Source organism: Mirounga angustirostris, unplaced genomic scaffold, assembly GCF_029215605.1.
Source record: "Mirounga angustirostris isolate CCGP_5_RB_7025 unplaced genomic scaffold, mMirAng1.0.hap1 SCAF_9, whole genome shotgun sequence".
NCBI classification, from domain to species: Eukaryota; Metazoa; Chordata; class Mammalia; order Carnivora; family Phocidae; genus Mirounga; species Mirounga angustirostris.
Window position 1 is genome coordinate 130,323,115 of NW_026991717.1, and position 26,612 is coordinate 130,349,726.

General features: G+C 44.4%; 1 protein-coding gene across 5 annotated transcripts in view; it reads right to left on the reverse strand.

Moving 5' to 3' along the window:
* The window catches only part of FOXN3 (forkhead box N3), a 394,185-nt gene that overhangs the window by 339,681 nt on the left and 27,892 nt on the right, over nucleotides 1-26,612 (reverse strand). Inside the window, exon 1 of one of the 5 annotated variants that reach the window (XM_054513835.2) lies at nucleotides 14,560-14,761. The exons of the other annotated variants lie outside the window; for them this stretch is intronic. The gene's annotated coding sequence lies outside the window, so the exon portion shown is untranslated. Of the gene's footprint in view, nucleotides 1-14,559; nucleotides 14,762-26,612 lie in introns of those variants that run through there. 5 annotated transcript variants of the gene reach the window in all.

Below are 26,612 nucleotides of genomic sequence, written 5' to 3' on the forward strand. Positions count from 1 at the left end.
AGGTTCTTGGCAGGAGGCTTGGGCTCAGACACAGGGTAGGGATCTGGGGACAAATTTGGAGACCCAATTAAAAACACACACACACACACACAAAACAAAAAAACAGGACTCAAGGTCAAAGTTGGGTGAGGCAATAAGGACTCGGGGCTCGAGCTCTTCAAACACTGCTTCCGGTCAAGATTCATCCCAGGTCCTGTGGCAAGCCCCATCCTTCAGGGAAGGCTGAGCCGGCCTGGGCTGTGCAGTGAGGAGGGATGGCTACCTCTGGAGCCTGCTTACATGGCATCTGGGCACGAAGGTCCTCCTAACGCTGAGGGGAGGGTGCTGGGACAGGGTGAAGTTACTCTCTTTAGTTCTGGGATGGGCAGCAACAGCTGAGGACAGAGGCAATTGTATGGGCTCAAACTTGCACTCTGGGGCAGGAGGGAGTCTTCCAAAAACAGTGAGGGTCTGCCAGGCTGGTCTTCCTTGCACAAACCAGTAATGAGGATAGGCCCGGGGCTAGCCAGGTGGTGGCCCCACGCAGCCCCTGGACCACTGGAGAAGGGAAATGGGGACCCCTCCCATAGCCTGTCTTGACTAGAGGCAAGGAGGCGAGCCCCAAGTTACCTATACGACTCAATCCTGGTACAGACTCCCTGGACAGCAAAGATCCAGCCCTGGATTACACTGGCTTTGTGAACGGTAGTATATGTTGTCACCAGTTTCAGAAGTGACTCCAGAGCCAGTTTACAAGTCTGAGTCTCATTGCTTTAAAATGACCTATCGTTATGGACCCCAAATTAACATTACCCAGCGAGTATTACCTGCTTCCAAGTGATTTACTTTTTGCTATCTCTGAGGATATTCAAAAGAAAAATAAAACTAGCCACATTACTCACTGAATGCGTACTGGGTGCTAGTAACTGAGATAAATGCTTTACACACACCTGTTTGGCTCTCCGAGGACAACACTAACTTTCTCAAGATCATACAGCCATCAGTACACAGGCCAACCCTAGAAAACAGGTCTCGCCCTCCTAACTCTGCTCTGGCCCTCAAGACAGACCCGGCAGTTCAGAAATTTCCAACAGAGGTGCACCAAATCACTTAAAACCTGTATCAGCCGCCATGCTCTACGCCCAGACCAACCCAAGGTGCTGGAAGTGAAGGACAGAGAAGGGGGTCGAGGTGCCTTCTGACTGAAAACCAGCACTTGGTGGACCAGCCAGCAGGACAGGAGGCAGGGCCCCAGCTGAGAGGTCTGGGAATGCAGAGTGGCTCAAGCAGAACGTAGGGACCTATGCAGGCTTGGGAGAGGGAGGCAGGAAAGATGTCGTGGCTGGTAGGCGTCACCAAGAACTGGCTTCCACAATGAGGGTGGGACGCTTCCCAGAGGCCTCAAGTAACCTTCATAGCTTTGGGGCACCTTCACGGGTCATGTCGATTTTCACAGGTCTCGGGGATGCATCAGGCATTCCTGAGGCAGTCCTGTGAGACCAACACGAGGTACCGACAAGGAATTCCACTGGACTTCCCTCAGGAGGAGATCACTTCCTGTTTGGGGAGCACTTCCTGGATGGTGGATGCAAGCCCCTGAGGGTCGGCTGTGTTCAGAGGGGCAGCAGGGGAAGGAGAACACCATGTCAGAGGGCAAGAGGAGCCAGAGCAGAGTGTGGCGGTGTGCGAGTACCAGGTACATCTGGAGATCAGGAAGTGGGGCCATCTGGTGGCAGGGAGGCCCAGCGGGGCAAGTGCAAGGAGTAGCAAGGGCAGGAAATGGGATGCCATTACAGATGGAGGAAATTAAAATGGTCAAGCTTTCCAGAATGGTCAAGCTTTCCAGACGTGAATTTAGAAGCAAACAGCAGAGGAGGGGATCTTCCCAAGATACTTGCAGGAGAGTTGTCTGCAAATTGTGGACAGTGGCGTTTGCAAGAAAGGCTGGCTACTACTATTACTGTGGCTCTAGTTGGGTTGGTGTGATCCAGTTACAAGGCTTGGAAGGAAGGAATGTGTGTGTGTGTGTGTGTGTGTGTGTAGGTGTTCCAGTGCGACTGTGATATTCATTCACAGTCACATCAAAAGGACAAGATTTCTTTTGTCTCCCGGACCCCTCTCTGTAGACTCCACTTGCCTTCCTTGACCTCTATTTATGCAGTAGGAGCTGCACATTTTCCCAATCAGCTACTTACAGGAAAACCCTTCCTAAATAAACACCACTAATTTTGCTGCCACACCATGAATTCTTGATAAAATTACCCAAGCCATATTCCTGGAAAGAAAGCCCATTATCAACAGACTTTGAGCATCAGCGCTGTTCAGGGCATCCTACTGGTATGTGGGAAGAAAACAGATCTGCTCATATTTGCCCCCAAAGGAATTTCTATTCTTAGATCCATATAAAAAAAATAGGTATGGGGCGCCTGGGTGGCTCAGATGGTTAAGCGTCTGCCTTCGGCTCAGGTCATGATCCCGGGGTCCTGGGATCGAGTCCCGCATCGGGCTCCCCACTCTGCAGGGAGCCTGCTTCTCCCTCTGCCTCTCTCTCTCTCTCTCTCTCATGAATAAATAAATAAAATCTTTAAAAAAAAATAGGTATGGACAGACTTGGATGTGGTGAGGAAAGTGTATTGGTAAGATTTACCCAAAAGGAGGAGGGTTAAGAGGCATTCAAAAATTACACTAATATCAAAAAGTGCATGATTGGCAAATTTCGTATGTGTGTGAGCAGATTGTGCCATGTATTTTTAGGCACCATGTGAAAGTTGACCTCCAAGTAGTCATCGGCAAGGTTTCTCTGTCTCGTCTCATCGACCCACTATCATTTACCCAGCTACGCTACACCACACAAGGAACACCAAGCTGTCCCAGAAATTTTCTGCCTCGCCATTTTATAGAACAATTTTCACATATGCCTTCAAAGGGTTACCACGAGGACATTACACAAGCCTTGACGCTGTCAAAACCACATTCAATTAAACTAATAGAAGATGTTCCATTTCAAAACATGCCCATGTTACATCCTGATGAGGAGGTATCAAAAGAAAATGAATTTGGACCACTTTTGAATGATGACATCTGCATTACCACAGAGATTCACCTATCAAACTAATTTAGGTTTAGAGCTAAAATCAACACTGCTGTCAGAGAGTTGATTTCTAGTCATTTAAAAACTTCCATGCTAAAGAGTATGATCAGGGGGAATTTTAATGTCATAGGAAAAAGGAGACATAGGAGAATGCACACAGCCAGCAAGTGTTTACTGATCATCCAGTGTAAGGTTCCATCCTATGCATGGAGGAGATTCCAAAATGCAACCTCCGTCCTCAAGGGGCATACGATCCTATCTGCAAAGATACTGACAATGAGGAGGAGGATGACGGCTCTCACTCATGAATTACTATACTCCACGTACTATCCTATGTGCCTTACTAAATTAATCCTCCCCAGGTACTATTATTAATTGGTCCATTTTACAGGTAAGTACATTGAGGCACATTAAGTGATAAGTATTTGAATAGTACTTCTCAGAGACGAGTTTCAAATCATCTTGATGTTCTGTCTCATCAGATTCTCCAAACCATAGAGAGGCAGACAGTATGGTAAGCATCCCACAGCTACACAAAGTGGGGATGGCAGCATGAGTAGAAGGTGGTTCTTGCGGGTACTAATCTGCTACTTTTATAAAGAGAAGGCACTAAAAGGCAGTCGTGTGGGACCCAAATGAGAAACTGACAAGGAATTCCACTGGACTTCACTCAGGAGAGGATCACTTCCTGTTTGAGTAGCATCCAGGAAGCAGGGGAGGGTAGGCTGTGTTCTGAGGGGCAGCAGGGGAAGGGGAAAACCATGTCAGAGGGCAAGAGGAGCCAGAGCAGAGTATGGAGGCGGGGAGGGAGAAAGAGTATTTGGAGATCAGGACGCAGATCTGTTTGGCATGACGGCCACTGCAGGTTGATAACAATGGCAGGAAATGGGGGTCACCATGGATTCTACATGACAGGACTGAAGAAATTAAAAATGGTCAATCTTTCCAGAAGGTGAATTTAGAGTGAGGGATAGTGAAAAAAAATAACCGTTAAGGAGAAAGGCAGGATAATTGTGATTGCGTAAATTATAGAACAAATTGTTGTATATTCTAAATTATAATTTTTCTAAATTATAAATAAATATAGAACAAATATAAAAATAAATAGAATCGACTCTCCAAATTGAAGGGCTTTAATGCAGACTGAAAAAGAACCCAGAGAATCTCTACAAAAATATCTACAATTCAAATCTTGTCTCTGAATCGTTTTTAACTTCATCCCTTTTTTATGGCTAATCCTTGGGTTGACTCACATGCTCTCACTCCTTGCTAAAAAGTGAAAGCTACATATCATCATCATTAATAATAAATTGAAAGGACTCAGGTTCCTGCACTTGACAGGAAAAGCATAAAGACAGAACAAGCTCTAGAAGTACAGTTGAAGGTGATAATGATTCATGGCAGTTAAACGTCTCCAAAATCCCTCCCTGGAAAATCTACCCCAACCCCGCCTGTTATGCACTGATTCGTGCCCCCCCCGCCCCCCCGCCACCAAGTCCTAACTCCTGGAACCTCGCAATGTGACCTGATTCAGAAAAGGAGGATCTTGCAGATGCAAGTAGTTAAGATGAGGTTATACAGGAGTAAGGTGGGTCCTAAATCCAATATGACTGGTGTCCTTACAAGAAGACGAGAGACGCAGATAGAGACGCACACAGGGAGAAAGCCACGTGATGCTGGAGGCAGAGACTGGGGCTGTGGCATAGCCAAGGGTTGCCAGCAACACCAGAACGAGGAGAAAGGCATAGAACAGATTCTGCCACTGAGCCTTCAGTCTGCATGGCCCTGCCAACACCTGAATTTTGGATTTCTAACCAACTGAAAGATTCGTGTAAGAGAATCCATTTCTGTTGCTTTGAGCCACCCAGCCATAGGACACTAAAACCCTGACTCTCCTTCAGCCCCTGAGAGGTAGGACAGCCAAGGGAAAACCAGCTTCGTCCGGGGCTTGGGAGACTTGACTTCTAGGCTCCATTCTGCAACCGCCTCCCAGAAGAACCTCTCCTTCAAAGGCCTTCAACTTTCAAATGAAGTATTTTGGCGCTGGTTGAGCTGTTCGTCTGCTCTTAGGTTTGCAATGTCAATCCCATCACATTAGAGCCCAGGAAGTCAGCTGCTCCAATATCCATTGAGGGTGAGAGTATATCATGGGGCCGACACAAGGTAAACATTTCCAAATTCAAGAAACCCCCGATCACCCATGGAAGCCAAGGAGAAAGTGAAAAGAAAGAGTAATTAGTGGTGGTGGTTGCATTTACCATATGCCACATAATCATTCCATCTTCCGTCAAATCTGGCCTCCAGCCCTCATGCCATGGCGAGTTAATACAAAGAGACGCTGGGAGCTGCCAGACGCAGAAAATTAATACACGGGACGCATGGAGGATCTCTGTAACCCACACTTCATTTCCCAAACCTGCCCGTGTCAAGGTCATTTAACCCCGGCAATATGAAACCCACTGTGCGGAGAAGAAAGAAAAGAAAGGCTGGCATTGAAATTGTCCCCCAAGCCTTACCCTGGGAAGACAACGTACATAATTCCTGCTTGGCGGGCTCTTCAGAACGGCTAGAAACTAATGATTAGTAAAACAAACCCACTAGTAAAGACCAACAAGAAATTCCCGTAAAAACCTCACGTGTACCCACTATTCTGGGTTACCTTTCTTTCAAGAGGAAATTATGGCTGTCAAATCGCACCCTTTCATTACTGTCACAGACTCTTTTAAGAACGGCTAATCAGAGAAGCCTACAGAGGTATTTAATCGGATTTTTTTTCTTCAAATGACCTAATGTTTTGGTATGAAACTGCTGGCGGCTCATGCTGGGTGGAAATTTAGCACTGTCAGCATTTAATTATTATTTTATCGCGGATTTCTTTACTTTCCTACAGGGAAGAAATAACTTAAAATTTTTTTTTTAAATGCAACAAATGCTTAGCTTCTAAAATCACGAGACACTGCCCTCATTATTTTGCATTGTCAAAAATTACTAGTTCAGGACCTGGGACCTATCACAGAAATGCACTTTTAAGTTAATAAGTGGTAGCACTATCACTAGCTTCAATCTTCCAGAACACTGAAAGCAGGGAGGGAAAATAGTGTTCTCTGTGCTGGTTTTGGGAGATGAAATTACTCACGACTCATTCCTCTGTGTGTGTGTGTGTGTGTGTGTGTGTGTGTGTGTGTGTGTGTGTGAGAGAGAGAGAGAGAGAGAGAGAGAGAGAGAGAGAGACAGCAGCTATGTATTCCAAATGACATCCCCTGCCCCATGATACCTGAATGAAGCCCGTGGCTTTGCCCTCCGCCCTTCGTCCTCCTCCTTGTTACTTTGCCTTTTTTCCTCCTCTAAGGGGTCGATAGGAGAGCAAAGAGGAGGAAATGAGGAGATAGGGAAGGGAGAGAGAAGACAGGTGTGCATGTGTGATCCAGCTCCCAACACAGCCGACCCCAGGTTACAGGTACAGAAGCCAAGACACGTGCTTCGAGGGGCGGACATCTAGGTGTGTCCCCGTTTCTTCCTCATCATTTGCCTCGCGTCCCTTCCTAGGAAAATAGCCATTTCATCACGGACACAACCAAAGCCCCTCTTCATGGGCATCGCTTCCCCTTTAACCAGTTTCTTTTACTTGCTTTGGAACTGGATTCTCTCAACGAGCTGGGGATGCTTGGTGCATCAACAAATCTTTCCTGAGCACCTACTGCAAGCAAGCGATTGTGCTAACTAAAGGTGCAATATGGTATAAATCTGGGTTCAGAGGGGACCCTGGGGAAGATTCATGTGCAGGAAGAAGGCTAGTCATTCATCAGAGCATAGAATGACTCATGAATGGCAGGGATAAGAAAGGTTACACTGGTTCACATTTACCAGCTCCACAAGGTGCCTTGTGCCACCAACACACTTGATTTCAAAGCAGAACTTCAGACTTTTCCCCCAAATCTGTCCTTCCACTCCCCTCAATTTCTCTCATCTTAATAAATGCCATCTCCTAGATGTCAGCATCCCAGCACCTCCCTGTCCCTCCTGACTTCTATTCCAACCCACCAGAAAGTTCTCTTCATCTTCTCTACTTTAGAGCTTTACCTTATTCTGGTCCAGGGACATCACTTGCCTGGTCTTGATGACTGCACTCCACACAACAGCAAAAGTGATACTTTCAATAGAAACCTGAATGCATGAAATCATGGCAGCAACAATGAACCCAACCTCCTCCAGGAGCAGCACCCTGACCACCTCCTGGACCTCCACCCAGGCCACACATTCCCACACATTCACCCTGTTTCAATCCCAGAGGAGCCGAGGCTCCCTCCATCAGCCTCGGGGTCTTTGCACATGCTGTGCCCACAGCCTGGAATCTCTTTCTTCCCTCATCTGCATAATGAAGCTCCTTCTGGATTTTTAAGACTCTTGGTAAATGTCACCTCCTCAGAGCTGGCCCCTAACATTTGTATCCCTCATCGTTTTTTATCACAATTTACAACTGTTTCACTTGTTTATTTGTTAATTACATATGAATTCCTTTCTGTTCTTGATGACTGCTGTCACTCCAACAACTAGCATAAACCTGGCACAAATAAGAGATTCAATATTGGGCGCCTGGGTGGCTCAGTCGTTAAGCGTCTGCCTTTGGCTCAGGTCATGGTCCCAGGGTCCTGGGATCGAGCCCCGCATTGGGCTCCCTGCTCCGCGGGAAGCCTGCTTCTCCCTCTCCCACTCCCCCTGCTTATGTTCCTCCTCTTGCTGTGTCTCTGTCAAATAAATAAATAAAATCTTTAAAAAAAAAAGAGAGATTCAATATTTTTTTTAATGAATGAATCAAGTATTTGTTATTCATTTCCCAATACAGTACATGTAACAGAAAGAAACTCCTATGTATTTTTCTTTTTTAAGTAAGCTCTACACCCAAAGTGGGTGGGAATTCACAACTCCAAGCTCAAGCGTCGCATGCTCTACCAACTAAGCCTGCCAGGCACCCCAGAAACTCCTATGTATTTACACATGGATCAAGGGTGGGTGGGCTCCTTTTTTTTTAATTGAAGCATTCTGTGTACAACAAAATGATTTGATATTTGTATATAATATGAAATGATCACCACAAGAAGTCTAGTTAACATCCATCATCAAACATTTTCCTCTTGTGATGAGAACTTTTTAGATCTACTCTTTTAACAACTTTCTTTTTCTTTAAAAAAGATTTATTTATCCATGGGGGGAGCAGAGGGAAAGAATCCCCAAGTAGACTCCCCGCTAAGCACGGAACCCGATGCAGGGCTCGATCTCACGACCCACGAGATCATGACCTGAGCTGAAACCGAGTCGGAGGCTCAACCAACTGAGCTACCTGGGTGCCCCTCTCTTAGCAACTTTCAAACGTGCAAATACATCATTATTACCTATAGTCACCATGTTGTACTGTTTTTAGCCCTTTCTTAGATAACCTTCAAGGTGGGTCATATACTAGTCTTTTTTTTTTTTTTCATTTCCTTCAGTCTGATCACCCCTTGACAGCAGAGGGGCAACAGGGATGGAGGTGAGGAATGGGTGTCAATCTCAGAGGCATGGGCAGGATGGAGGTGGTGGATGGCTACGGTGATCCGAAGTGAGCAGCGGCTAAGACAAGGCTTCCCACCCAGACTTCAGCCCGGCTCGGTTGCCCTTGCAGGTGTTGCCTGCCTTCTAGTGCTATCTCCAAAAGGAAGGGCTAGTTCCTCTAAGAGGTGGCTGTGTTCTGACACTGAGCACTGTACAGGGAGCCAGTTTGGTATGTATGGCTACTACAGAGGTCTACCTAGACACACAGCCAACGTAGTTGTGTCGTCAGAAAACCTTGGTCATTACAAATCAATTCAACATGTATTTGTTGAAGCCAGACATTGTTCTCTTCAACAGAGATTTGGAGCTAAGATAAAAAATAGCTCCTGCATTTCAGGAATTTACAGGCCACAGAGGGAGGCAGTAGTCTCTACGTACATGGTCTCACATCCATGTCCACAAAACAGCACGATCATCAGGACCTGATAGGAACTGGGGTTGGTGCTGTTACTGCTAGGGACCCAGAAAGGTCTGCAATCCTGCCTCTCACCTAACTCTTTCCCCTCACCAGCCAGGGAGCTACACACAGGAACAGGGGCCTAACGGGAATCGAAGTCACTTTATCACACTGAGCCAACGCGGGGCTCTGGCAAGGCTGACTCACCTGGCCGCATGCAAGAGAGGAAGCACGTGGTAAACTTTAAGGCACAGGGTCTTGCTCATGACTGCTTGGCGCTCATCTCATGTTCTATCATTTGGCGTTATCAGTTTCACAAAGGGTCCGCCCAAGTGTCAGGAAAGGCAGTTGAAGGGTGGGGTTGAAACCCACGGTATCCCTTGCAGTACAACCTATGAGGTCTTCAGTACCCTTCCCATTTCCCAGATGACGGAACAGGCCTGGGGCAGTGAAGCGACTACCTCGGCTCATGCAGCCAGGGGACAGCTGAGCAGGACTGACACCCAGCTGTGTGGGTCTCAGGTTCAGTTGACTACATTCATAGGGAGACTCCCCGTGATGGTGAAGTCACGTGTACAGGTCCAGGAGCCGGATTTTATGGCAAACTAAGAACCATCAGCAGAATAAAAGCAACCATTTCTAGAAATTTCCAGTGGTGGTAAGACTCACTCTACATAGGAAGACTAGCAAGAATGATCCAGAAATGTAAATAAGAAAGGACAGGCCCTCTAAGAAGCTAAAAAGCCCAAGCACTCAACACCTGCCCTGACTGTCCCCACGAAGTTTTGTTCAGAACCTGCTGTTGACTCTTTCTTTGAACTTAATTCTGATTAGTTGTGTCGACTGCTTTCTTAGCCTCTAGCCAGGTTGATGTGGTAAATGAAAACTAAATCGTGGAGGGAGACAGTGATTGCAATGAAAAGTAATAGACTTCAGGGGTGAAAAAAATTTTTTTTTGGTAATTTTTTTTAAAGAAGAAAGCAGAGGTTGGCAAGCTTTTCCTATAAAGATCAGATAACAAATATTTTAGGCATTGTGGCTCATAACCTTCTCGGCTGTGATTACTCAGTTCCACCACTGTAGCTCCAGAGAAGCTACAGATGTAAGCGAATGAGTGTGGCTCTGTTCCAATAAAATTTTATTTACAAAAACAGGTGGTGGGTCGAATTTGGCCTGGAGGCTGTAGTTTACAACCCAGGGAATGGAGAAAAGCTTCAAAGCCAACACAATATCTAGAAAATCTTAGCAATGTGGGACCACAGCATAAAGAAACAAATAATCCTAACCTCAAAAGCCCTTAGGACAACTGGCATTACAGCATAGCATGGTCCTTCATCATAAAATTATAAAATTTTAGAAATCTAAACAACCTTGGGAATACTATGGTCCAATTCCCCATTTTTATAGATGGAAAAAATAATTTCTCAGAGAGGTTAAGAGACTTGCTAAAGGTCAAACAGCTAATTAATGATTAAACTTAAATTAGAACCAGAGTTTTGGCTCTAAGTTTAGAACTCTTTCCATTATTTCATGTCTACTATTTGAGCCTTTTTGGTAACAATGGAATAGAGGAAATGCTCATTTAATTAAAACACTACACCCTTGAGACTCCTGAGATTCTGGAATCACTAAAGTACACAGTTCTAGATATTTAGAAAGATGATTTTGAATCATCAAGACAAAGGGTAAATTAGGTTTAATGTATTCAGACACTGTAATTTCAGAACTAGTGCTAAAAAGAATACATTTCAAATAAATTGAAGATTAATATATGTGAAAATTCTTGTTCTCCCTTGTGCATGGGAAAATGAAGTCTCATTGTCCACTAATATTGGGGAAAAAAAAGCTTGCCATGGTATTTGATTGGTATAGACCCGTTCATAAATTTGACCAGTTTCAGGAATGCCCAAGAATCACGAAAGCATTGGCAAGCCCCAAGTAATTGCTTGAATTGCTGGATGCCCATATTCATTCAATTGTCTTATCAAACTGAGAAACAAAAGCCACCCTTGGCTCTACCTGTCCCTTTCTCTTTTCCATCATTAGCAACGTCTTCTGCGCCTTTTCTGAATTAATTAGGAAATAAAAATAGAAACCCTGACATGTTTATAAAGATTCAAAGTGCTGGTTAAACATGAAAGAACAGAGGTTGGGAACACAGAGGTGACACATTTTATTTCTGTGATGACAAGTTAGAGTCCTCCTGCCAGCTGGACCCTGCAGCAGCCAGAAGCATGCACCTGTCTGCAGAGAAGTCAGATAGGAAGGGGGACCTGAAAAAGATTTGAGGGCCCAGCGGCCTTCTGTGCCATGCAAATGAGTTCTCATTGCTCGAGGGTCAATGAGCACCATTCAGCACAGAGAGGTTCCCGACAGCTCCTGACCGAGGGGAAAGCAGGGAGACCACTTCCGTTTGCCCGAGCAAGAAGGTGGTCCTGTTTCTGTTTATAGACCCTGGACCAGGGCTCTGCTTGGGGGTGTTCACTCCTTCCAACCTTCTGCTATAGAGGAAAAGGGCAAAGGGGGTGGGTCACCTAGTACTTCTGAGTGTCCCTGAGATGCATTTCCCAGTTTGACAGACCTGCCAAAGGAAATGAGAAGCGATAAGTGATTGGCCCCCGATTAGATCAGCCACCTTGGGAAAGGTGCTGAGACAGAGATATTTCACTGAAATAAGGAGAAACCTGGGAATAGATTTCTGGCAAGCAATCCCAAAGTAGATATGGTCTGAATTGGAAATGGATTTCATGGGCAGATAAAGTCTAATAAATGGCAGGTCACTCAAAAATCATATGTCATCAAATCTCATACAGTGTCTGTGAAGTTTGTTATCAATAATTTAACACCAGAAGAATCTAGCCCTTAGCAAATATTTAATTTCAAAACATACCTACTGATTTACTCAGATACAGCATACATAGTATATTAAAAATATATTACAAGAAGCCAGATGCCAATAAAGCTGCACTTGGAGAAGACCAGCTGCACTTGTTGCTTTCCGGATATTTTGCTAAAGAAGGGACTGGGCCCTCCACCCGCAGAGCTAGTCTGCTAGCAAATTCTAAACTGTGCAAGAGAAGAAAGCTTGTGCATGAGCTCCCCTTCACACAGTACGATCTTAACCTGAGCTCCCATAACCAGGCCAAGCAATGAGCCAAGTACCGTAAGTGCTGGGGGGCAAGAACGAGCAGCCCCTCAAACACAGTTCTTCATCCCAGGCCTAGAGGTTAAAGGCCAAGAGGCCATCTGTATAAAGCAAGGTCTTCAGCAGCAAAGAGGAGTCATTCTTAAGGGCACTGGTGGCAGAAGGAATTGTCTCTAAGGTCACTGTCTCCAATTCTTGTTGATCTGAGCCACTCCCTGCAGCCCCCACCCAATCCTTCCGTCCACTGTAGAGCAGACCCTCACCACTTCCTGGCTGAAAAGTGTCACCCCTTGCTGTAGTCTGAATGTCTGTGTCCCCGCCCAGAATTCACATGTTGGAATCCTAACGCCCAACGTGAGGGTGTGAGGAGAGGTAGGGCCTTTGGGAGGTGATTACGTCATTAGTACTCTTATAAATACAAGAGACCCTAGAGAACCCCCGGCCCCTTCCACCAGGGAAAAATTCAACAAGAAGTCTGTGACCTGGAAGAGAGCCCTCACCTGATCATGCTAGCACCCTGATCTCAGACTTCCAGACTGTGAGAAAAAATGCCTGTTGTTTGCAAGGCACCGGTCTGTGGTATGTTGTTAGAGACAAAGACACCCATGGGCAGCTGGTGCCAGGAGCAAGAGTTCCAGAGAAATGGGTATTTTCTAAGGGAATGGTAGTTCATTTAACTGAGCTAAAAACACAGGCATGGCCTCGATAAGGACAGATTAGTTCTGTAGTAAATACTTCCCTAATAAGATTTTAGGTCTTCTTTGGGGGTGATAAAGGCCTGGCAGGGATACATCTGGTAGCTGGCAGGAAGAGAGCAGAGAGAGAACGTGCCAACGGGCACCTCTCATCATCTTCCACCCAGAACACGTGGAGGGGAATCGCTGAACTGAAGGCTTGAGGGAGCTAGGGTGCTGCTGCCAGCCCCCCGACTCGGAGCCTATGGCCTCGGGATTCAACTCCACAGTCTCGAAGGGTCTTCCATTCTAGGGTGCTGGAACGGAGTTGTTACTGGCTCTCGGCAGAGGGATTTCAACCACTTTGCCTCCCACTACACGGGCGAAGCAGTGAGAAGCTTCTCTGCTCATCCTACGGGCAATGGCTGGAAGGTGAAAGGAAGATTGGGCAAGTGTCCGGAGACCTGGCTCCTCACCTCTCTGGGCTTATCTACACATGCCAAGGTGACCCAGATGTCTGGGGCTCTTCCAGCTCTCAAAATCTCTTCCCTAGGAAATCCAGAATTGCCTTGACAGCCAGAAAACTATGAATCTCTTAGTTTTGCAGGTAGTACCTTTAAGGGGGCTGGAAGGATATACCAGAACTCTGAAACAAAACACCACGTGACCACCACCAGCACGTACTCCTGAACGCAAACATACCTACCAGGGCTAGTCACAAGCTAACGCAGACGAGATCAGGTAAGAAAATCACAGAATCCTCAAAGCCAAAGTAAAGTGCTGAGAACAAAGCCATCTGAGCTGATGATGACGAAGGCCAATACGGACTCTTAAGTTTCTCCTTCATCAACTGCAACCCGTCCTCCTCCTCCTCTTCCCTGATACATTCCTAACCTTTCAGAGATGACATTAAGTGGCTAGCCCACCAAAGGGACCCCCAGGAGAAAATGACTCCAGAAGATCACAGTTGAAATCACTCTAGTAATGACCTTGAAGGACCTTGCCCTCTGAAAGGTTCACAGGTCTGCTGGTCACCAACCACCTGACACTCCAGAATCATGCTGAAGACAGCCCGGAGGGGATGGAAGTGTTTGTTTGGGGTCAGTAAACCCTGGCAGGGCTGGGGGGCCACGGGGAGTAGGGATGAATGCTGGAATGAAGATGAGTGGGGGAGGGGCGCTTGACAAACTGCCCACTCCCCACTTATGCCAAAGGCCGGTCTTCTCCAACACTGGTGAATTCTCTGCAAAACAAAAGCCCAGTCTGCAATTCATCGTTATAGCCAAGCACAAAGCGCAGCTCGAGAACACACAAACCACAAAGTATGTAAAAGTCAGCATTTTGCACCCCAAAGAAACTGCCACGTTTTGTCCCTTGGATTCTGCTTAGGGATAAGCTCCTTTCCTCTCTGGTGGCAGCCTCTGATTCAAAATTTAGCCGAGCCCCCTAAGTCAGAGGATATCGATGATGTCCAACAATCGTTTCTTGTTTAGGGCTAATCACCCCCAAATCACGCGTTTGTCTACTTTTGTTAGGGCTCAGCAATGCCATGGCCATGTGACCAACCGGTCAGAGACATAATGGAGCTCACGCTGCTGGGATGGGGCCCCCCAACTGCCCTCCCACCTCAGCAGCGATGTTTGTGAAACTCTTCATTCAGCAGAACCGGGAACTGGACGCTTACATGTTTAACTGATAAACTTCCTCGCTCCCAGGTTAGTGTAGGTGGGAGAAGAATCGGGTCTTTGACTTGGGCGCCGGGTCTCAGGCAAGCAAATACCACTCCTGACACCACCAGAACGACTTATTTTCAGTCCCTTCTTTCAACCTCTGATGGCTCCCAAGTTAATTTTCCAGAAACACCTTCTCAGTCAACGCTGGAAGTCCTGGAGGAAAAATGTGAGAAATATCAAAATAGCCGCATGCACCAGCATTCGGGGCTTTGTTAGAACAATTTAAATTTAGTGCATTTAGACCACTTCATATTAACTAATTTAGAAAATTTTGCTTTAGCAGACTTAGCTGGCTGCTTTTCACTGCCAAACTAAATACTCCACTTTAAAATACACCCCTGCATACGCATGTGATTTCTCCTTTTAGGCTAGGAATGTAATGTTGACATAAATGTCAAATAAAATTAATGAGAGAATGGGCACTCAAATGGTATTCCCGTGAAGGGAATTTGTTAGACTGGGACCTTTGAGCCCAAATGTATATATAATTATATAACACTCATATGAGGAAAGAATCTGAATGTGAAGCTTTAGCAAATTTATCACCTTTGTCAGAAATGCTGTTACCTACAAAAAGCAGGTTGCAAGTAAATTAAGATGAAAATACCATCAGATTAAAAGTGCATAGTCTGTCACAGCAAGTTACTGTAGAATTAGCAGGGTGGTCCATCAGCGCTGTATCGAACCCTCCCCTTGTCTCCACAGAATTCAGATCAGATGTCCCAGGCTCTGCCTGAATACTTCCGCTGTTGACTTTGCAAATGGACTTCCTCCTGCCCAACCCAGCTCCTTCCCCCACTCCTCATCCCAACTGGCCACTTAGGAAGAGTAAAAATGGCAGTTAGAGCAATAACAGGTATTTTCACTTAATAGTCAAGGCACTGGATACTAGCAGAGTGGTTGCCTCCATCGAAAGTGATAGAACTATTTTGTCTTTTATTTGCAGTCTCAAAAATCTGTTCCAAGTATGGGTAGAATCATGGAAAATCACTCTAATCACTGAAAAGAGCCCTGTTCCCAGTAAAGCAGCTAGTCTTCTCTTGTCAGAGGAAAAGGCAGGGAGTAAAATTTCCTGTAAACACAGGGGAAATCTACATTTCCCCCATGCCAAGGAAAGTGGCAAGCAGGACTCACAAGCTGCCACGCTCGCATTTATGCACAACGCCTGCAAATGTCTGGGGTGGGTGCCTTAGGGGGAGGAGCTTCCCAGAGAACCGTTACTGTGTCTTGTTTCTTACACTTCAGAATTGAATTTTAAGCACTTGATACCAACCATCACATTCCTTTTTCATACACTGATCTCAAATACAATCACTGAATTCTGAAAATCCACGACATTTCCCCTAAATAAAATTAGAAGGAATAAGGGGGATAGGTTTCTTTTTCTTTCCTGTTACCTGGAGACCTCTGTCTCCTGGAAAACTCCCAGAAGAACAGCACACGAATCATCAGGGTCCTAGGAGTGATTCCTCCAAACATAGACAAATCACACAAAACCCACAGATTCCTTCGGATGTTCACACATCCTTAAACGGTTCACAAAATCCATATATTTGGGGCAGTCCCAAAGAATCTCTAATTAATTTACGGTGGGGGAAAGAGAAAACCTTTAAGTACCAACTTCAAACAATTCATGCTCTTTCTGTTTACTATAAAGTAATCCTTACCCTGGATAATTTGAAATGTCTGCATAGGACCCAGGGAACAGTCTCCATTTTTATTCTTCTTCTCCAGGCTATCAGTTCATAATGAACAAATATGGAAATTTTTCTGAAGGGGAAATCCAACTACCAAAATAACTCCTTCATAATTCATATGTGCAATCACAACAGTGATTAATAAAAACCTGAAACAGTTCCTAAAAGCCTAAAGCATTAATTACTCTGTTAGATATCAGGACTCCATGAAAACCTATGACAGCAGGTTACTCGGGCAAATTAAATCATGTGAACTTAAGGCAGAAAAAGAGAAATCTTCACTTGGTAGATTTGCAGGCTGGTAAATGTATGCTTTTGAAGAGGGGTGACCAACCCACAACTCTTCAGGGCTCTGTATTTCAACCTTGAAAGACATATGAAAGGGGAAAAAATGCCATTGCAGATTGAATTTATGCTGGGATGAAAGGTAATATTATATCTTTTGAGAGACCTAAAATAAATGAATGATACTATTTCTATGAAAGGGGAAACGAACTCTCCTTGAGTGTCTACTGTGTGGCCAGGGCTGGCTGGCCAAAGGGATTCTTCCCTTGGCTTCTGTGGCACCACACGTCCAATTCTCCTTCAACTTCAGCGAGAGCTCCTTCTGCATGATTTTTGCTAGCTCATCTTTTCTTGGTCCAATCGCTGCCTTTTAGTGCTCAGGCTCTGTCTTGGGCTCTTTCAGGATGATCTCACCCAGTCTTAGAGCTGTAGACACAACCCACGTGCCAACAACTCCCCCTGGAGTCTACGTGCCAGTACCCAGCTGCCTTCCTGATGTTCCCAACAAGCATCTCAGATGTAGGCTGGCCAAAACAGAACCACCTCCTCACCCTAAGTCTTTCCAATCTCAGGAAATGACACCACCTTAAGAAATCCTAAAATAATCCTCTATTGATCCCCTTTCCCCTCACCCTCCACTTCCAATCTGTTAACTTTACTTCCAAAATACATCCTCTTTCTCCTTCTCACCAGTCCACTTTACCACTCCAGTTGAAGCTCCTTTCCTCTCCCAGATACTGTCATACCTCTTAAACTGGTCTCTCTGCTTCCATCCTCCACACAGTAGCCAGAACGTTCTCTTAGGAAAATGCAGCAGACTCTGTGACTCCTTTCAAATTCTCTAGCAATTTCCCATTACACCTACTATAAAACCTATGCTTCTCTTGCCTGTAAGAACTGACGTGATGGAGTCCTGCCATTTCATCCCCTTATCACTCAACTCACCAGCCTCCAGGTACAGTGAGGAGATACCTAGTAACATTTGCTCAATAAGTACAAAAATGAATAAATGAATATATTTCCCTGTATTTTCCTATGTTTATGAGATTATTCCTACTTCGAAGGGGATAAAATTGAGTTTTCCAGGGATATGTCCAAGGTCATCCAAGTAATTGGAGGCAAAGCCAGAATTTGAACCCAAATCTATGGCTCCATGGCCCATCTTTCCTGAAACCAGATTAGTATTTCTAGCAGAGTCTAGAAAATCAGTCAAGAGTAGACACCTGCTCCTAAGATTTTCCAGAAATACATCACCTGGGAACTTGTAGGAGGATCAGAATTTCTTCTTCCATCACTTTGTCATCTGTAAAATGGGTGACCAAAATGAGTTTCTCATGGAAAAATCTTTTCCTTCCAGATTGTAAAGAGTTTTGTAAACTCTCAGATGATTGTCTGTTAGGACTATCATGCTGTGCAGTTTTAACTAAAATCTGTTCTGTGCACAGACACCACCGTGTGGGGTTCTCAAAGTGGGTAATCATATAGACACAAAAAGACCACATAATACTGCCAAACATGGACCCACTTCCTCCAAATGCTTTAAAGATGATGTGATCTCTTCTTACTGAAAGATTTAGGCAAGGGAAAGGAAGGGATGATTTCTAGAGGGTCCTACCCCTGTCCAGTCCTCATCTATATGATTCCTTGTACCAACATCTGATTGCCTAATCAAACCTCCAGAAGAGAGTCTGCTCTCCCCCGGTGTGTGTTCCCTGAAGATCCTGACCTGGTTTTATTTGCAATAGGCATACACGTGTTCCATGATTGGTGCACGCTGAGTACAAGGGATATGACGTTACTTTTATTTCTTCCAAATCCAATTAAATCTGGATCCCTCAATGGAAATGATTTCAAAAGTGTTTTTAGGGACCTTTCCCCTCAAGAACAGGGAAATGGCTCTGTGGAGTCAGTTCCCAGAGCCACCTCCACGATGCCCATCAGCCACCCTTTCCCAGTACCTGCTCTTTCCCCTCAAACCAAGTAGGACTACAGGGGTCCTTGGTTATGGTTCCCAGGGTCAGGGTGTTTGGCTAAGTCCCTCCAGCATCCACATGACACCCCATCACAGAACCTGGCACATTCTCATATGCTCAAGGAGAGCAGGCATGGGCCTCTCATTCCAGGCATTTTCCCTAACCCCCAGGCCTTCTCCTCAAGTCCCAGATATCCATCAGCCCCTCAGAACCCCCATCTTTAATACTGTATCCTCAGTTCCCAGCACCTGCCTTCCTCATATCTGTGACTTCCATCCACTTTCCTCATGAAAGCCTGAGTGGAGGCTGACTTCCAAATATCTGGAAACTCAACATTCAGCCCCAGGACACAAAGACATTGCCACAACCCTCTGGGGTAAGGGAATCTAGACTCAGAATACAAACATTTCACTGCTTTCTTGGGAAGGGTGGAAGAAAAAGAATTCTTTCAGGTCTTCTGCTTCAGGGAGAATAAAATACACACTAATACGTCCATCAGGTTTCATGCAGCATGTTCTACACATTCTACTTTAATAAACCTTAACCCTCCGGGCTGCAGTAGTCCTCTCCCTGTGGGACGTATCTGAAACATTATCTCTGCCGCTGCTCTCTTCCCAAGCAGGATTCAGCGTTTCCAACTGCTTGCTACACAGCTCGACAAGACTATTCCTCAGACACCCTGAGCTCAGCGTTTCTAGAATGAAACTCATCATTTACTTCCCACTTCCTTCTCCCTTGTTCTATTAATGGCCACACATAGTGTTTGGCATACAATCGGCATGCAATTAATTTTTTTTTTAATTCTTATGAATAAATGGACAGCCCCAGAGAGGATGTAAACACCTTGGCTTAATTATGAAGACCTTAGGTATACTGACTCCAACCTCACCTTTTCAAACAGCTTTATTGGGATACAAGATATATTTAGAGAATGCAGTTTGATGCGTTTTAACATATGTCCACGCCTGTGATACCATCATGAGTCATGCTAATGATCATACTCATTACCTCCAAAAGTTGCCTCATGTCCTTCCAAAACCCCTCCTTCCTGCTATCTCCAGGCAATCACTCATCTGCCTTCTGTCCTTATAGATAGATTAGTTTGCATTTTCTAAAAATATATATGTGTATATATGGAACTATACAATATATACTCTTTTTCTTTCACTCAACAAAATTATTTTAAGACTCATTCACATTGTCGCACATATCAAGAGTTCATTTATTTTTATTGCTCAATAGTGTTCCACTGGATGGATGTACCATAATTTGTTTTCCATTCACCTGCTGATAAACATTTGGGTTGGGGTAATTCTTTTTTTTTTTTTTTTAAGATTTATTTATTTTAAACAGAGAGAGAGAACATGGGAGAGGGAGTCCTAAGCAGACTCCGCGCTAGTGGGGAGCCCGACATGGGGCTCAATCTCATGACCCTGAGATCACGACCTGAGCCGAAACCAAGACTTGGATGCTTAACTGACTGTGCCACCCAGGCGCCCCTGGGTTGGGGTAATTCTAAACCCAGTTTGGGATTATTCTAAATAAAGCTGCTATGAAGATTTATACACAGATCTCTGTATGAACGTATGCTTTTATTTCTCTTAGGTAAATACTTAGGATTGGAATAGCCAGATCATATGCTAGGCTTATTTTTAACTTTTTAAGAAACTGCCAAACTGTTTTCAAAGCAGTTACACAATTTTACACCCAACAAGGTATGAGAGTCACAGTTTCTTTGCTACCTTGTCAACACTTAGTATGGTCAGTTTTTAAAATTTTATCCATTCCAATAGATGGTACAGTATTATGGATTTATTTTGCATTTCCCTAATAACTAATGATGGTTATCATATTTCCACGTACTTATTTGCCATCCACATATTTCTTTGGTGAAGTGTCTGTTCAAATCTTTTGTCCATTTTTTAATTGGCCAATCTCACTTTTTCTCCTTATTTTTCTAGTATTCTTTGTGCACCATTTGCTCCAGCCAAACCCAATTCATAAGCCCCTACACACACATCTCACACTTCCCTCTAAATGTTTGCTTTTTTTTTTTTTTAAGTAATCTCTACACCCAATGTGGGATTTGAACTCATGAGCCTGAGATCAAGAGTCACATGTTCTCCCAATGGAGCCAACCATAAATTTTTGCTTATCTTGTTCCTTTGCTTTAAGTGATTTAATGCTTTCTTCACCTACATTTCTGCCCATCAACTTCTGTTCACCCTTCAGGTCCCAGTTGAGGTGCTATATCCTTCCTCAAGCCTTCCTTGAGCCCAGTCTGAGAGTAATGGTTTCTTCATCTGAACTTCCACAAAATTCTCTTTCTTCTGCCATTTCTAACTTTCTACTTTGAATTCTACTTATTTTGTTGTTGCTGCTGTTGTTATATTTAAATAAATATAAAATAAATAAATATATAAATAAATTTTAAATAACAATTTTTAAAAGATTTTAGTTATTTATTTGACAGAGAGAGATAGCAAGAGAGGGAACACCAGCAGCGGGGAGCGGGATAGGGAGAAGCAGGCTTCCCGCTGAGCGGGGAGCCCGATGTGGGGCTCGATCCCAGGACCCTGTGATCATGACCTGAACCGAAGGCAGGCGCTTAAGGACTGAGCCACCCAGGCGCCCCAGAAAATATGTGTTTTAAAATAATGTTTCCCTTATTATATGCATGTTAGAGAAATTTATTCCCCTAAATCTTTGAGGTTTTCTATTGGAGACCCTTGGTATACATCAATGAGCAAAATCGATTAAAAAAAAAAAAAAAGCCTGTCTTTGTAGGGCTGACATTCTAGTAGAGGGAGACCGATAATAGCAATAAATAATATAAGCAACAAATAAGCAAACTATATATTATGCTTGTAAGAAAGAAAAAGTAGAGCAGGGCAAAGGGGATTGGGAATGCCAGGGATGGGGCCGGTTACAATTTTAAATAGAGTGGTCAAGGCAACTTTCAGTGAGAAGGACCATTTGTGGGAAAGCTTGAGTGAAATGAGAGTAGCCACAAGGCTGCTTCTCATGCCTATAATCTTTCTGTAATCTTTATTATTCTGCTTTGTATTTCTACTCTTAAATTACCCAGCCCCAGTCCCTGGCATGGAGAAGGGAGTCAAGAGTACTGCATGGTGCACAGATGAAAAAGTGAATGGTCGGGCTTCAAACCAGCTGGGAATATACCCAAAAGTGAAAAACAAGGCAAAAGCAGGAAGTGAGAGAAGAGATGAGAAAGGTCAGTAGGAGAAAGGTCAGTAGGAGAAAGAGCTGAGCTAAACAACAAAAATAAAATGTTACCAAAGCACCCAGCACAGTGGGAACCTTACTATGGACTCACAAAACCATGTCCAAAGATGACCTGGTCTACCTTGCTTGTAATGCATTAGCTGAAGTCTTTATACTGCCTCCAGAACAAAGCTAGTAAACTGCTCAGTTAATTGAAACTGCTCTCTCTGATCATGACTCAAAAGTGTATGCTATCTTGAAATAGATGGATGAAAAGGTACACTGTCTTTTTGGTTGTTTACGCCTCTGTCTTGTTCCGGAAAATATTTAAGATGGCTTCTTGTGATAGACGGAATGTGTGCTTCCTCTCCAAATTCATCTGTTGAAGTGCTAACTCCCAATGTGATAGTATTAGGAGGTGGGACCTTTAGAAGGGGATTGGGTTCTGAAGGTGGAGCCCTTATGAAAAAGACCCCTTATGATCAGCACCCTTATAAATGAGACCCCAAAGCAATCCCTAGCTCTGTCTGCCATGTGAGGACAGAGCGCCAAGTCAGGCATCTGAGAACCAGAAGTGGGCCTTCATCAGACACCAAATCTGCCTGTGCCATGATTATGGACTTCCCAGCCTCCAAAACCGTAAGCAGTACATTTCTGATGTTTTCTAAACCACCCAGCGTATGGGCGTTTTGTTATAGCACTCCAAAAGGACTGAGACACTTACCAAATGCAGGAGGAGGGAGAAGAGGTAGATTCAAATGAAATGCGCTAACCAAATGCCCTTCCCCAACACAACCTGAATCTGGTATCGCTACCACCATTCTCTTGGTGAGTCTCTGCTGCCCATGGTGTGTAGTCTGTATCTATCAGTATATATTTGCTAAAGCTGCTACAGTTAAGACACAGATTCGGTCACAAAAGCTTTGAAAGTCAACACAAAAAAGGAAATATTTTCAATTACATAACTCAGTATTCATAAGATACAAGGAAACCAACTGTTTCCTCCTGCAGGTCTCCATAAAGAGTTCATTATGTGCATTAAGCATCTCCAGAGAAACAAAACCAACGATGTGTAGATGCATAGAGAGAGTTAGTTTAAGGAATTGGCTCACAAGATTATGGGGACTGGAGAGTCCAAAGTCTGCAGCATAGTCCCCCAGAAGGCTGGAGACCCAGGGAAGAGCTGATGCTGCAGCTCAAGTCGTAAGTCAGTCTGGAGGCAGAATTCCCTCTTCCTCAAGGGACCTCAGTCTTTTTCTCTTAAGGTCTTCAACTGATTGGATGAGGCCCACCCACATTATGGAGCGAAATCTGCTTTACTCAAAGTCTACCAATTTAAATGTTAATCTCATCTAAAAATACTTCCACAGAGACATCTAGACTGGTGTTTGACCAAATATCTAGGTATCATGGCCTCACTGAGTTGGCACATAAAATTAACCACCACACTACATAAAGCAGGATCTGCAAACTCAAACGGCCACAGGAACCAGACAGATAAAGTAACCAAATGAAACGAGTGTCAGATGATAGGGAACGGTGGGGACTGGGGACAGCTGGAAGGTATGTGCCTCATCTATAGGTGATCAAATTCAAAATGTTTGAAACCACTGTCTGGGACAAGCAACAATTACCCACAAGTTAAATAAAGCCCAGGAACCATGGTTTGGATATAGTAACGAACTCACGGATGCAGTGCCTGGGGCTTTTCAGTTTTAGCATTGACATCAACGCTGCACAATGGCATCAGGACAAAGCACAATTCAGTGAAAGCTCAAGGTTCATATCATGTCAGATATGGAGCTTTCCAGTGGTCAGGCTGAATTCGGGAACAGGTCAGACAACCTGCAATCGTTCATAGACATCACCTGCTTCACCAAAGGTCCAGTCTGGGCTGGGTAGCAGTATTTTTGAGGTGAAACTTCTAACTGGCATTTGGAATACCTGGAATGCAGCTCTCCTGTGTTGTTAGCTAAGTATGGGGATGTGTGATTGAAGACACAGCAGGCCTGTGGGGCAGAGTTGCCGTCTTCCTGAAGAAGGGCTTGGCAAAGATACAAACCTAAATAAAAGGCACTTGGTACCTGTGGGCAGAGCCAACAATCCCCTTGCAAAAATGATTTCGAGCCACTTTAATATAAAGACAAATGGGCAATCAAGTTTCCATAACTGAAATACACCCAGTCTGGAATTTTGTGAGACATAATCAAACACACATCTTTTAAAGGGTGTACCGTGTCTGCCTTCTAACTGTGCCACTTTTTGGAGTTCCCTCAAAGATTAAATAGTTGCAAAACATATGCCACAAATTAAGTGACCTGCTAGACGGTATCATTAACTATAAACCAATTTAAGGTTGGGAAATACCTACCAAAAATAAAAAATGTAATTGTTTAAGAATATTCGAACTGCAGCCATCTTTCTTCCTGGCAATGACTAAACAGCAGAGCTTAGTGTTGACCACGTGCCCTTCCAGGCTATGTGACTAAAACCATATTGCCTTTGTGTAAAACAATGTGTTCTTCTAATCTCTAGATAAGGGGCACTCTTCCCTCTAGATCACCATAAAACCAGACTTACTGAAGCATTTCAAGTTTACTTCTAGGTGTGGGCCATTTGAAACACAAGACACTTTTTTTCTTTTTAATTTTCCAGGTCCTAGTCTTTGGAAAGCAAATGAAGACTGTCCTGATGGCATGAGATGTTATGGGAATAGCAAAACACAATACTCTTGTCCGAACCTTTAATAATTTCCACCAAATCAAATTACTGGTGAAAAATCAAGTGAGTCTCATTAAAAAAAAAAAAAAACCAACAAAACAAAACCCTCAAGAAAGCCAAAGAAACTGACCATGCTTAAACAATTTCCCAGTCACTAAGAAGGAAGAGAGGGAGAAGGGCCCTACTGATCACTGAGCATAGTCTCAGTGCTCCGCATGATTCTAGGATCCCATGGTCCATGCAACCTTGGAAATATTTCATATTCCCAGCTTCTTCAAATGCACGAGGGGAAGAGGGAGAACAAGCCCACCTGGCTGAGGTCTACAGATACAACAGCACCACGCAACATAAATTAGAGATGCTGTGAACACCAGCCCAGACCTGGAAGTTGGCTGCTCTCTACCCTGAAACCACTCAGCGAACAGCAGTCAAGATGCAGCTTCTCAAAATCTGCCATGAGCGTGAGGTGCGGCATACATGTTCCCAGAGATTTTTCTTTTCAACAATAAGCCAATCCTGAGAAGGGCTGTGTGGCTATATTCACATCACAGAGCTCCAAAAGCTATTTTAAGAGACCCTGTTTGTGCTCAGGAGGGGAAGGGAAACTCAGCCCCTTTAGGCATCTGAGAGCTGTCCCCCCTTCCCCTCCCTACTCCTCCTTTCCAGACAGTTTGGAAGCAAGGTGGCTTGGCCAAAGGAGGCAGAAGTGTTTGGCACAGGTGATGGACTGATGCCTGACAGGGTCCAGGATTGCTGGCACCCAGGCGACAGACAGGAGAAGGAACCCACCAAGAATGGGACATAGCACCAAAGGAGAGGCTATCATCTGCATCTACCCACCTGCAAATAAGAAACAAGAGAGAACATGGAGGGAAGGTTCAAGGTTCAAGAAGGCAAGAAGGGCAGAGTACTTCAATGATGCTATAGCAAGGTGGGCCTCCATCCATCCATCCATCAATCAATCAATGAGTGCTTCCTAAGCCTTTGCGCTTGGCTCTGCAAGCAAACTAAAGATGTGCAAGTCATGGTTTCTGCCCTCAGAGAGTTAACATAAGCCCATGAGGACAAACAGAATGAGAGAGGGGCCAACGGCAGATGAGAGTGGTCAACCAATGTCTTGAAGACTATGGGTATATGGAGGAGTGCTAGCTGAATGAAGAAACTAGAATTCCAGTGGAGAGGAAAACTGATAGATGTGAATGGACTGGCCTCACGGAATCCCAGAAAGGCTCAGGAACTGGAGGCCACAGACACAGTGGAAGGTGGGAGTAGATGAGATGTGGAGGTTGGTTAGACTCTACAGTGAGAAGTTAGACCCTCAAGTTATCACCCCTCCTGGGCATTAACCGCACAATTCTCCTCCCCCATTCCCAATATGAGTCAGGCTTAATGCTGGAGAGATCAAGGAGAAGGCAGCAGGGGTGGACACCAGGCTGAACACAGAGGGCGAACGGGACACTGAGAGTCTGTCCCCTGCCTACCTGGCTATCAGAACACCACACGGATTAGAAGATCCCTCTCTGAAAAAAAAATGGAACGGCCCCAGAGGAAAACTCCTGACACGTACTGAAATTTGAAGAAACTGGCTCACTACCCCACCACTCCACAGGGCAGTCTCTCAGTTAATGAGCCAAATTCAAGCACAAAACTTCCAATAAGCTCTTCTGATCCTTACACTTAGAGGTGAAAGCAAAACCTCCACTGAACGTCAGACACTTAAACAATCAGGCAAAATAAGAAGGTGTGAGAGAACAGAGATAATGCAGGAAACAGAAGAAAATATCAAAAACCGTAATTGATATATTCTGTGAGAGAAGCTATTGTTTCTGTTAAAAGAGAAGAACAGGATGCTATGAAAAGAAACACTCAGGGAAAAATTTAAGTTCTTTGATATTACAAATACAATGGACAAAATTAAACATTAAAAATTCAACCGATGATTTAGAAATAAAGGAAACCATCCAGGAGGCAAGGCAATAAGACAAAGAGATCATGAAGAAAAGAGGAAAAAAATAAGAAAAGGATCAGTCCAAAGTTCAACTACTAGAGTTTCTAAGTGTTCAGAGAAAATGGGAAGAAAAAAATGATTTAAAATAAGCGAAC